Source organism: Cupressus sempervirens, chromosome 4 (assembly GCF_028749045.1).
Source record: "Cupressus sempervirens isolate cs-2001-9-10 chromosome 4, ASM2874904v1, whole genome shotgun sequence".
Classification (NCBI taxonomy): domain Eukaryota; kingdom Viridiplantae; phylum Streptophyta; class Pinopsida; order Cupressales; family Cupressaceae; genus Cupressus; species Cupressus sempervirens.
Window position 1 is genome coordinate 231,379,595 of NC_143121.1, and position 13,561 is coordinate 231,393,155.

Sequence of the window (13,561 nt, forward strand, 5' to 3'; positions counted from 1 at the left end):
ATCCCCAATCACAGCCACTGTTGGTCTAATTTTTTTTGCATAATGAATTTTCCCATTTTTAGGTATAAAAAATCAGATTTGAGTCCATTGTTAGAGGCTAGGTTTTCCAATTTTTGGGCCTTGCAGTTTTTATCCTTTGAAAAATTTGCCTAAGCCTTAGGTTTTGTTTAGTTTTGAATTTATCATGGTGCCAAATCTTTTTAAAATGTGAATATTCCTTTCTCACTTAATTCTTGTCACACTAAGATACCTTTGTCAAAATCTTTTCTCACCATTTGATCTTGGTTAAGATCCACAATTTTTGCTTTGTTATTATAACAAAATGCAAGGTCTTTAGCCATAGAGACAAAGCAACCATCAAAAACTGAGTTATGGTATTGAAAAATGAGGTTCGGCACCAGAAATATGCATTGATTTGAATACATTTTGGTCGCGTGCTCTATCCTAGAGTTGTCCATATTAGAAAGGATGCACATGGAGCAATTTGCAAATGGTGTCACTAGAACTTAGGGTTTTCTAGCGACTCACTATGTCGCTACCAAAAAATCTATATGTCCTGTCAATGGAAACGTAGCGATTGCTCAAATTATGAAGAAAACATCAACCTTTTAAAACTGATGGTGACCATAAAATTCCCATGTGGTATCATGAATGTGCACAACCATTTTTTCTGATAGCAATATTAATTGGTGTAATTATGGTTGATATGTTATCTTTTCTCCATCACCGAAATATAGTTCTCACCAAAGGTCACTATGTTGTGACCATAAAATCTATGTGCCTTGCCAATAGCCACATAGTGATTGCTCGGATAATGCAAAGGATGGCACTCTTTTGAAACGGGCGGTGATTATGAGGATCCCAAGAAAGATATTTTGAAAAGTGTGCTTTTATTTCTATGATAGTCATTTCAATTATGGTTATTTTGTTTAAAATTTTCCCAGCACCATCTTTTGATTGATCACCGGAAGTCACTATGTCACAATCGAAAAGTTGATGACTTTCACTGGTAGTGATGTAGTGACCAATCAGAATGTCATGATGCAACAACAAGTTTATAAAGGTGGCCCCCAATGAGTCTTCATCAAAAATGATATGTGTAGATCCAATGACACGGTGGCATCCTATTAAGCATTTATACACCAGAAACTCTAAATTAACTAGAGGTTGATATGTCATGACCAAAAAAGCATCACGCTTCACCGATAGCAATGTAGCGACCTACTTAAAAATAAGAAATATAGAAAAATCAAGAAGATGTGATATTACTAAGGATTAAAATAATATATATATATGCCAGCATGTCAAGATAGCTCAGTGTCACCAACAAATGTGAACCCACTTGCAAGACAGAAACTATGTAAAGAATTGTGATCGTTCGATCGAGTTAAGATCAATGAGAATTGCTACTTTGCAATGGTGAGTTTCTCAAAGATTATGTATAAAAACATAGTGAGTAAAGAAAATAAAGATGAGGCCCACCATGTTAATATAATATGATGCATGGAATGTCCTCCACTCGATCAAAAGGGAAGCAATGATCATCACTTTATCGATATTGAAAGTTACTCACCTTTTATCCATAGTGACATAGTGAACAAGGAAAATATAGGAGGGACCCACCATTATAGTAATGAGAATGCAATAAAATGCCTACCATTAGATTAAGATCAGATCAAGGGTTATCACTTCCTCGCTATGGCAATGTGCTCACTCTTTATGCATAGTGAGGTAGCGATTTAGTGACACATGTCCTCAAGGAAAAGTGGGTCCGTTCAAAGTGCCAATCACAAAGGAAAGGCATAAATGGAACTATTTCATTGGTTTGACTATGAGCGTGTTGAAAAGAAAGATGATTCAACCCCATTTTAATGCCTCGATCGTAGGATTTTTTAAAGATAAATGGCATAGATTTAAAAGGAAAGGTGATGCCACTCTATTTTTCTACTATGTGCATTTATGAGGAATGAAGGCTTCATGTGTGAGGAAAATAGAGTATAATATGGGAGATTTCATCAGTTCTAATCTCACATGAATAAAGATTTCACATTTTCTGAGCACAAGAGCCTATTGAGAATATTGTGCTAAACCTAGCAAAAACGTGAAGCAGTTTCCCATTTGTTTGTGAGCTATTGTAGAAGTTTAGAGAAGAAAAAGCTTAACAAATCAAGTAAGTACTCATATTATAACCGCTGTAGCATTTTAGTTCCTACAAATTACAATCAAGATGCCTCCTAAGAAAGTATTTTCTAGGAAAGTGAATTATATGGATAGAAATGTTCATGATGATTTGCTAGAATTACCCTCAGAGTCCACCACCAAAACTATGCAGGTTAAGAAGTTAACTTCCTTAAACCCTAGGCTTAAAATTGTAGATGGCCTATATGACAAAGGGAACTAGGTTAGGGATGCAATAACTTCACAGACTAGTCTTGTTTTGTTCAAAAAATGGTTTTCAGAGAGGAATTTGTTTGCCCCACATGCTAATGTCTAGAATTTTGATTTGGGAAAACTAGTAGTTCTAAGTGTTTTCATGGATTATGATTTTCTTGAAGCCATTGCCAAGAATTATGACCAAGTTTTTAGGGTGCTGAGAATTGATGGTGTGCCTCTGATCTCAATCAGTCCTAAGGAAATTAGAGAGGTTTTTCGCCTAGAGCCCTTGACAGATTATCATGTGTTGATTAATCTGCAAGAATTAGAAAATGAATACAAAGCAAAGAAGGATTTGATTAGGGGAGGTGCACTGAGGGCACATATTGGCACAATAGGAACTTTGCCAATAATCATTGCAGCCTCTAGGGAACCTTTTAAAAAGGATTGCTTCACTTCCTAGGCTATAGAAATGTACAGGACCCTATGTCATGTTTTTGGTGAGGACAAACAAAATTTCATGCCCATCAGCCGTATGTATATGATGGTTCAAATTGCTTCCTTTCATGTAGATATTATTTTTTATTTTTCTTCTTATTTGGCTGAAGAAATTCATACTAGTTTGGTTTGAATTGCAAAAGGAAGAGTGGAGAAAACTTTTGGCCATTATTCTCTGTTGATGCATATGTTCTTATTTAAAGGAGTGAAATATTTTGGTAAAGAAATGGAGTTGAAAAGAGGGGAGGATGGGGAAGCACTACCAATCTAGTTGTGGAGTACAGATATGACCTAGGATACAGAGAAGGCTAGCTTTGTTAGGTTTGATAGGTATTTTGCTTCCAAGTTGAGATGCCTCATATTGAGTGACAATCCCAAAATCCCCAAGGCACTAATGAATTTAATTAGGCCTATGGACAATCCCAATGGTTTGAAAGTTTCACACAATTGGGGAGATATCGTCCCATACTCTATTTGTACTTTTTTAGAATTTATGGTTTTAAAGGAAGCCCTCATGTGTTGCCCTACCAAGTACCTTTAAAGGTATGAAAGGCTAAGATTTTATGGCAGTTAGGAAGAGTGGAAGAGATGTATCTATTGAAAAGGCAACTGGGGTAAATTTTCCCTACTTGTACTATGGCCCATCAGTTTGTAATTACTAAAGGGGGATGGCTCTTTTTACATAAAATTTTGGATGAGTACAAAATGGCTATTTCCCATCCCTATTTTTGTGATAATGAGGGGTTTTTTAATCAGACCTTAAGACATAGAATTAAATTAGGAAAGGTCAAACATGACTCATATTATCCAAAGGGCATCATAAGGAATGAGTTCTCATTGCAAGAATAGGAAACCAAAAAGAAAAAGTGGAGAGTATATTCCAGGGTTTTAGAATTCATTCGTTGTTTTGATCAGAACTATAGTCCTATAGATAATGCTAATATAGAGGATGATAAAATAAATAAGCTCATGAATAAGCTTTTCTCTAAATTGGTAGGTATAGCTCCCTTATGGAATGATATGCAATGATTTATTTTTTGATCCTAAAAATAACACAGGGTATGCTCTTAACCCGAGAGCAGAAGAGGAAAACCAAGCTAATCCTATACAGGACTAACTCAGGCAAATTTTAGATTCTAAACCTTAGCCAACTTTGAGAACTCATACATCCTATGACTTCCTAACATTGGTATTGCAAGAATGTTGTTAGTTATGCAAATGTAATGATATGAGATTAAAATGAAGATTAAATATCCAAATCTTTACAACAGGATCAAATGATAGTACTCTGGTCTACCACGCTATCACCACTTGACTAAGAATGCAAGAAAGTGCTCAAAATTGACCATAGCAATACTCTGATTGAAAGTAATCAAAAAAATGATGCCCAAATACTCTGATTCATAAAAAAACTTTCCTTGTTTTAAACACAACAAAAATAATACTCTGGTTATATTTTCTTGCAATCTATAGCCAAATCTATTACAAAAATTGAATACCAATCTCTAATGCATGAATGAAAATGCAGAAATTAAAAGTGCCCTCTCCTCTACTCCAGCTCTATGATTGTATGCAAAAAAGGAAGCACATGGACAGTAAAGAAATGGCATCCAGTATGATTGTCTCTACAACCCCTTTATGCCAAAATTTTCCCCCCTCATTCTTGGAAAAACATAACAATAAATAATCTTCTTCACAACCTTTCGGTTCTCCCATGGTGACTTTTGGTTTCATAACTATTTCTTTCTAATTCTCCTTTTCTTATCTATCTTTTTAGATTCTCTTTTTAAATCTTCTAAATTTGATCATTTCCAACTTCAATTGTTGGACAAGTATATGGAGTGTAATCAATACATCTATGTTGGTGTTTGAAACTAGTGTGAAGCTTCTAACTGGGAATCAGTATGAAGGTCTCGAGGTGTCTTCTTATTTTCAATATTGATGTTACAATGATAGTGTCTAGAGTTAATTTCATAGAGTTATTAATATTGAGCCACCTTCAATACGTACAAGGAGTGACCTTTGCATGTTTTCCACATGCACTCAATATGAGTCTCTTTTAATATGCAAATCTATTGTCTCTTAATTTAAATGCTCTGAACTATTCGCACTTGATAGTTCATGAAGTCAGCTATAGTCGAGAAATAAAACCTCAGGCTGCTATGAAGCTTGGGCTTGGGTTCATTACTCCATTTGTGGCTTGCATTGTTCCTTATCAACCCACAGACATTATCACAGGGTTCATCCAATGTCGCATCCTCCATGCTCTGTTTTCAATTCCCCAAATAGAACTTGGTGTCAATTCATGTGTGAATGGCGATTGAGACTTTTACCTCCTTTATATCAGACTTAAACATTGGACTTCCATAGCTAAGATATTGTACAAAGTTGCAGCAACATTTTCTCAGATTCTCAGATAGCAAGAATGCAAAATTTCAACCAAAGGTCTGATAGCTCATGCTCCCTGAATAATTTTTTTAAATGAACCAAAACTCTTCTATAGCTTCTCTTTTCACTTCAATTGAGTTAACTCATAGGTTTTCTACAAGCTTCTTGAGTTATAGCTGAAAGGCTAATTCATTGTCTCCTATATTTGACACTAAAGATGTTCCACCAACCATTGAGTTCCCGTCATGAGTTTCCCATCTATTATCAGCTTCATCCATGCTCTAACCAGATTCATTGAAGATCCTACAATAGTGATATGACCCATCTTTCACTACTTTCTCATTCCAATTTTTTCATACCAGTGAACACTTGCACCAGCAATTGATACTGCTCAACCAAATATTGGAGATGTTCAAAAAGCACTTGCAAATTTCTATCTATGAAGAGAAAGAATTCATCATAACCTTGCAAATTGACACCTCCCAATGGCCATAGTTGAAAAGCCTTGAATCCCACATCTAATGATATCCTTGAGACCCAGAATGAAAATAATGAGAATATGTTCCATCAAACATGTTCAATCCATCGAAGACATTTTTTGAAGCATGACCAAAGCTAGCATAGTAAATGTGTTCTTGAATGGCCATAAGTTGAATAGCATTGTAGCCAAGGCTCTTTACATGTGGTAGCACATCATCTCTGAACTCTACATATGTGTTGATTTTGGGTTCTATACTACTCATGCCAACATGTGCTTCATAAATTTGCTAGGATTTACACTACTTTGGTCAAGGATACTTAAACTGATATTTTTCCTCAAGCGGTGGATCATAGAATATTTGTGTTGTAGGGAATCTCACCTAGAGCTTTGATAGCAAACTTAATCTATGCAAGAATTGCATCCTTTGGACCAGAGGGAGTATCCATGTGTATCTTCACATGAGATCCATGGGCAATTGGTGGAGATCCGTCTGCATTTTTTGGTGGAGATCCATCTATGAATAAATCCCATCTTCTCAAAACCCCTAGAAAAAGCTTCTAATCCTCCTTCATATTTGTCAACCAACTCTCTTGTTTTCTTATACTGTAAATATCAATACTCAAGATGTTCACAATGTTTATTCAACAATGGGTCTATTTCATTTTATTTTATTTTTTGGCCACTCCCAGGTGGGGGCATAACTCTAGATAGATTATTAGGCTCTCCTCCATTTTGTATTGACTTGGTAGTTTCTTCTTTGATGTCCTCAATCAGCTCATGATCGGTCTTTGTATCATGTGATGCATTATTAGAGAGTGGTATAGAGTTCTCACTCTTAACACCAGGCACAAGAACTTTCTCTGAAGAACCAAATAAATCAATTATTGTTGACATTGGAGGAGTCTCTGATGAAGAAGTTTGTCAAACAATCACCTTCCCTTTGCTTACAATCTGACAACTCGAGATTCCAAAAACTCGCTTTGCACAAGAAATCTCTAAAGAAGGGATGTGCTTCATCACTCTACTATTTGCATCATGTAATCATATCACATTGTCCATATTTCTATTTTAAAAGTGTCTTTGTGCTCATTATTAAGCACTGTCCCTCAATTTCAATACAATTCAGCACTAAATTGTTACTATTTTTATTACATTAGCAGTAAACTATTCAACAAAGTAACATGACTTCCATGTCTCATAGCTCATTCTACTCAGCCTGTCAATCACCATACTTAGATCCAATGCCATTGAAGGATTTCAAGAATAACTCCTCACAGCATCTCTGTCACTGCATCATCTATATGAAGAATCTTCTTTGATTTCTTATGAATGCATGGTAACTATAATTCTCAATCATCCTTCTACTGAAAAAGATCATCAATAGGAACACATTATCTTCATCGGGTTGGGATCTATAACCTACCCAATATGAAGAGACTTTTAAAAATAACCCACCCGAATTAGAGCAAGAAGGCAGTGGCAGGGAAACTCGAAAAAGATAGCTTATTCTAGGGAGGACTTAGAGCTAGACTCAAACAAGACCAAACCTGACTGAGACATTAAAATTTTTAAAATCTTCCACTTTGACAGCATGGGTGTAGGATGAAAAGTGGGGCAATAGCTAGCTCTGATTGGGAACATAAACATTCCCATTTTTAAGCAATGAATCTTGAATCTCTGGTTTCGCATAGGTATAAAAAAGGGTGGCAACACAACAAAACTAAACAAGGAAAACCAAGCAACAAGAAAGGAAACTAACTAAACACAACAAAAAGACCTCATATAAGGTGGGAAAAACTATACAAACCTTACATGAGAAGGATCCCGCATGAATCAAACAAAGCCATTCACAGGTTGAGAGAAATATGACCCCTTGTGAGATAGAGGCCTGCATATGTATGAATCCTTTGAGTTTATCAGCAACCCCTTACTTTATGAGAATAGGGCCAATTCAGCAACCTTCCAAACAATGGTAATTTTCCAAATAACCATCCTTCATCGTAAACTTCCTCATGACATATTTTTGTACCTACATGCTTTTGCTACAATAGAGACCAATTGAATGTTGGGTTATCTTTATAATACATACTATGTTTAGGACTAAGACCTTCCTAAAAATTTTGAACTTGATTGTCACTCAACACCAGACCATCCATTAAAAATTCATCATCATTATGCTCACTAATTCCATCCTCCTTATCTTTGACTGATTCATCAGTAGTTAGAAAAAAAAATTGGCCTATATTTTCAATATTATGAGTGCTATCACTAGCGTATATGTCTAATGTTTGTTTAATGTTTTCTTGAGACATATTATTTTTTGAGGTAATTAAACTAGTGATCTCCACATCACATACCTTGGGAAAACTTACTGTAGCCTCAAGTGATTCAACTGAGAGAAGTGACTGCTCATTCTATCTATGATCAATGTTGTCCTCTACTTCAATCATCAACTCCTTACTCTACATAGTAGTTAAAGAAATCTCTTCAGCTTCAATAATTTCAGCATGTTGAACTAGAAGTGATTCTTCTATTTGCAATACTGAGGGTGGTTCTAGATTCATACTCATAGGTTCTTGGGAAGCAGTCAAATCACAATCTACCATAGGTACTATCTCCTCTTGATTGACTTTGTAAACTCTATCAAAACAAGATGGTCTCTGAACATCTTTTTTAATTACATCTAAACTATATGTAGTGTGTTCTTGATATTTAATTTTAGACATAGGTAGAGCATTTTCCAAAATCTTCTCATTATGTTCATCCTTAAGAAAGAAAGTTTTATTTTCAACCTCAAATGAAGAATCTAAAGGTGCAATTAATGATTCCAAAGGAAATACTATTGAGTAACAAGGAATAAAAACAACCTTTTCTTCTTCTTGTGGTGGTTCAGGTTGGAAATGCTTTTCATGATGGCTCATCCATGGTAATACTGAGGATGAAGAAAATGTAGGTTCTCTCAATGTAGGGAAGATGGGAGAAAACAAAACATCCTTTTTAGAACTTACATCAATGTTGTTCATTTTAGATGATGGTTGTCTTTGTCTTGTCAGAGGAACTTTTGAATTAACAGCTGCCTTTGCATCTTGTTTCTCTGAGTTAGATTCATATTTTAAAAATAAATTTCCAAAGTTGCCATTGGAATATGATGTAGTCTCACTATGATTCACCCTTTCATGTGGAGCTTCAATTGCTAATCTTTGTTGTGGTCCAAGAAACTACAAAGGTTTATTACTACATTCACTAGCCTACTCTAAAAAACCTCTTTGATATGGATTGTTGAAGTTTGGGAGCTGTCTTTTCAAAGTAATCAGCTCATTGGACAACTTCTGAATAATTTCTTCCTGTGAATTAGTCTTACTAATGCTGGTTCTATTATGAATTTCATGTTTCCATCTTCCTGCAACAATCATATCATCCTCTAATTCTATAGCAGTTCCTTGAGTAGCCTCCAAATTTGCAGGTCTAGACCTTCTTAATTCAAAGCCTGTGTCAGGAGGCATAGCATTGATGAAAAATGTTTCCAAGTTGCCTGTTGTAGGTCTATTTGCTACTGGAATTCTATTCATGATCTTATTAAAACTAGCAACAAAGTCTCTCATGCTCATAGAAGGTAGTTTCTTCACTGACATTAGTTGAGCCAACAAAGCATATTCGTCTTCAACAATTTTAAAATGATACTCAAAAGCTGCTCTCATGGTATTCCAATTTTTAATAGATCCATCAGCCAAGTGATTGAACCAGTCTGCAGCCACTTCAGTAAAAGTTTTGACAAATAACCGGATTGCAACATCTTCATGATTAACTCCCAAGATGTTTATAGCTATGAAAAATGCCTTTATGTGTTCATCTATAGTAACCTTCCCATCTCCTATGAATTTAGTTATATTCTTTCTAGAACTGAAAGGAAGAGGATGGTAGGCTGCAAAGTTAAGTGGTCCAGTAGCAACTACCCAAGGTGCAGCCATATCCTAATTTATCTCTCAGAAAATTCTGACCCTAATACATTATCTGAGACTATTTGTACAATAGACTAACATAAATCTGCAAAGAATTTCATTAAATTAATGAGAAAGAGAATGATGTTACCTCAATCTCGTGGGTCACTGAGTGTTTTGAATTGGTGCTTGAGTTAGCCTCTGATTCTGTATTTGTCTTTATACCATAGTGGCCAACTTTCTAGCTTGTTCTTCTCTTTCAAAACTTCACTAGCTCTTCTATAATTAGAATTTTATCCTCACAAGGTTGCACCATTTTCCCTCATGATAGGTAAAGTGACTAATTGTGAGCATTAGTATTCTAAAATTTTAATTATTACCAAGGCTTCACAATTAGAAAACCTTGTAATGCAATTTTTTCTTGACTTATAAATGGGGTTCTTTGAGAATGGAGTCGCCAATTTCTCAAGAAGCAATGAAAATAAATAATGAAGCTTGAAAAATCAATGAGTTCTTCCTCTTAGTCACCAAAATCTGTTGTGTAAACATAAGCTGGGTAACTGAATGATAAGAACCTTTCAAATTCTTCAAACTATGAAATGCAATAGAGTTCTTTAAAACATAGAGTCACCAATCTCTAGCAGAGATAATAATAATAAGACTAAGAAAACAATCTCTAGTACTGATCTTCTTTTTTGTTTCCCCAACAAAGTCGCCAAAAAATCTATTGCTAAATAGATTTGTCCTTTCTTGTATTCTTAGTCAAGTGGTGATTAGGTGGTAGATCATGTTAACCTCATAATGGTTTTTGACACTTGAGTGCCAACACACTTAATCACATTCCACACTGGAACTGAGTACACCATGCATGCTGAGTAATCTTCATGTGCCGAGTAGTTTTCAGATACCAAGTGAAGATCAGGTGTCGAGCAACACAAGGTGTCGAGTGTTAAACAAGTGCCGAGTAACATAAGGTGCTGAGTGATACAATTTTGTTTAAGTGTCGAGCTATCCAAGAAATAGCATGTGCCGATTATTAGCAATACTTTAGGAGTTGAGTAACTCAGTATATTAGCATAAGAGTTTGTGATTGCACAAACTATGATACAAATAGTTTTTACAGCCGACATAAGGTAAATTTCAAAGGATTTAATGATGAGATCGAATCTTTTATTTTTCCTATGCAATCTACATGCAGCCAATAAGAAAAATGATGATGGCATGCAACCAATAGAATAAATGCAAATAATGAACAAAAAATGGAGATTGAATATGGATCATAGATCCATACCTAACCCAAAATCCTCAAATGTCTTTATAAGGAAGATGAAATTTTATTGTAAATATATGAGCGGATATACAAGGGTGCACAAGGAAATTTGTTTTCAGAAGCAAGGGTTATCAGATCACAAAGGATCAAGATTAGAGAAGGTGGAAAAGGAGCCTACATTCAGCAATCAAGGATTGTAATCTATCAGGTTCATTATACCTAATACTTTCTAGCAATTGTGTTAGAAAGAAAATCCTATGGTGATAGGTTAGCTTAACAACTATTTCATCATATCCTTTATTTAGGTGATTAAAGTGACACTTCATGTTAAGTGTTTGTAAATCCTCTAAACAGGTCACTATTGACATAGTGTAAAGCCTTTAACAGGGCAGGCCTTTAATAGGGTAGACCATCAGAAGTGGTTGAACAATATTGCTGCAATAATTTTTGTGGGTATCATCCCCACCCCAGTTTTACCTTCTTATTCCTGGAGGGTTTCTGGGTTACCAAATTCCAGTGTTATGAGTTGTTGATGCATGTGTTAAATTTCATGTTTACTTGATGTATTTACATGCATGCAATTTACTTTCAGTTAAAAGTTTTATTGGCTAAAATATGATACTTATGATTCACCCCCCCCCCCCTCATAAGTACTCTTTCCATATTTGAATATTCCAACAATTGGTATCAGAGCTAATCCAGGTTCTCACAAGGAAAAGCCTAACAGCTTGGAGGAAAAGATCTAAAGATGGAAAATTTCAAACTTGGAAAGATCATTGAAAATCAGGTAATAGATGTGCAACTTGCTCTACATAGCTTAGAGGAATTTAGAAACAAGTTGAAAAACTCATTAAAAAAAAGGAAGGATCTAGCCATAACTGAAAATGATATACACTACAAGGAGATTGATACCACCAACATATTTTCCAATGGAGATACAAAAGAGTTTGATGCAGAAGTAGCAGAACTGATGGAGAAAAATGAAATTCAAGCAGAGGAGATAAGATCTCTCAAGATGGAACATGAGTCACAGGCCATAATGATATGTGAAATCACTGAACACAAGAAGAGAGCAGTTGATGGTAAGGGCATGATGGAAAATGATAAAAGAAATCTTGCAAACAGACTTGAAGAAAAATGTACTGAATTGACAAGGATCTCAAACATGTAGTTGGATACACTTGCCCAAATGATGAACCTTCATCATGAACTCAATGTGAAAGATATTGAGATCTCTACTTTGAAGATGCAGAATAAATTGAACAAAGAAAAAGAGGTAGCAGAGAATCTCAACAAATCAAGTGAAGCCATCAAGTATTTTGAACAGTTGCTGAAATCCCCAAAATCTGCCCATGATACATCAGGACTAGGATACAATAGCACTGAAGTTGGGGAATCATCAAAAAGTGCTGAACAAAGAAGTGATAAAGGTAAGAATGCAAAACCCACTTGTCATTACTATAATAAGAAGGGACATATAGCTAATGTGTGCAGGAGTAGAAGATTCAATCAATCAAACATACCCAAAAGTTTCTGTCACAAGTGCAACATGCAAGGACATATGACACAAAATTGTAGATCCAATGTCACAAGGACTCAGAGATTTGATGGACATTGTTATAACTGCAAAAAGTATGGACATAGGGCATTTGAATACAGATCAAAACCTATGTGGACATCAAATCAACCAGCAAAAATAGAAGGGAATGAAAGTCATTATCATTGGGATTACAACACCAGGTATAGTTGTCATTATTGCCAAGAATATGGACATATACCACAGAACTGCATAAGAACACATTTCAAAGGGAACTACAAAAGATGGTTGAATCAAGCTATATGTTTCAGTTGTTTGAAAATTGGTCATATCAGCAGAAACTGTCCTACAAGATCAAAGGCACCCAAGACTGAAGAAAACAAAGGAAAACAAAAGATTGATGTCGAAAAGATAAGGGGGCAAATGAATAAGACTTGGAAAAAGAAAGATGATTGCAACACATCAAGTGGAGGGATCACTTCACCCAATGGGTCAAGTGATCACACTTCATCAAACTAAGCGTGAGAAGTACACAAGACTGATATACAAAGCTATATCATACATCAGTCCCAAGACAAAAAAAAAAAAAGATAAGCAAAGTATAGACCTACATGAAACAAGATGTCAAGACAAAAAAATAATAATAAATGTTGTTTCCGAGCTGACTTTGGATACCGAGTTAAACTCCAACAGATGTCGAGCTCCCAACAGTGACCGAGCTGATAACTGATGCTGAGTTGGTTAACTCCAATGGAAGTCGAGTAAAATGGAAATAGTGGAAGCCGAGTTAGGTTAAAATTTCTTCAAAAGCTGAGTTGTCAATTGAGCATTTAATGCAATGGAATTAGGGTATATTATCACAATTTCAATTAGTTTTACTCATCACGATCAAGAAGCAAAGGAGAAGAAAGAGAGATGAGTGACTTCATAGCAAGAATCCAGCGTTTCAAGCAAACTGCAACCTCATTCAAACATTTTTCATCGATCTTAAGGTATTTTCATTTGTGCCGAGCTACGTAGTTTCATATCTTTTTGTTGTGAAAACCCTAGTTTGCATAAATGGTGTCAAGTTCAAA

At 35.4% G+C, this 13,561-nt stretch overlaps 1 pseudogene; it reads right to left on the reverse strand.

The window, feature by feature from the left end:
- Positions 1-5,696: 5,696 nt before the first annotated feature.
- On the reverse strand, positions 5,697-9,708 carry LOC149560846 (uncharacterized; annotated as a pseudogene).
- Positions 9,709-13,561: the final 3,853 nt, after the last annotated feature.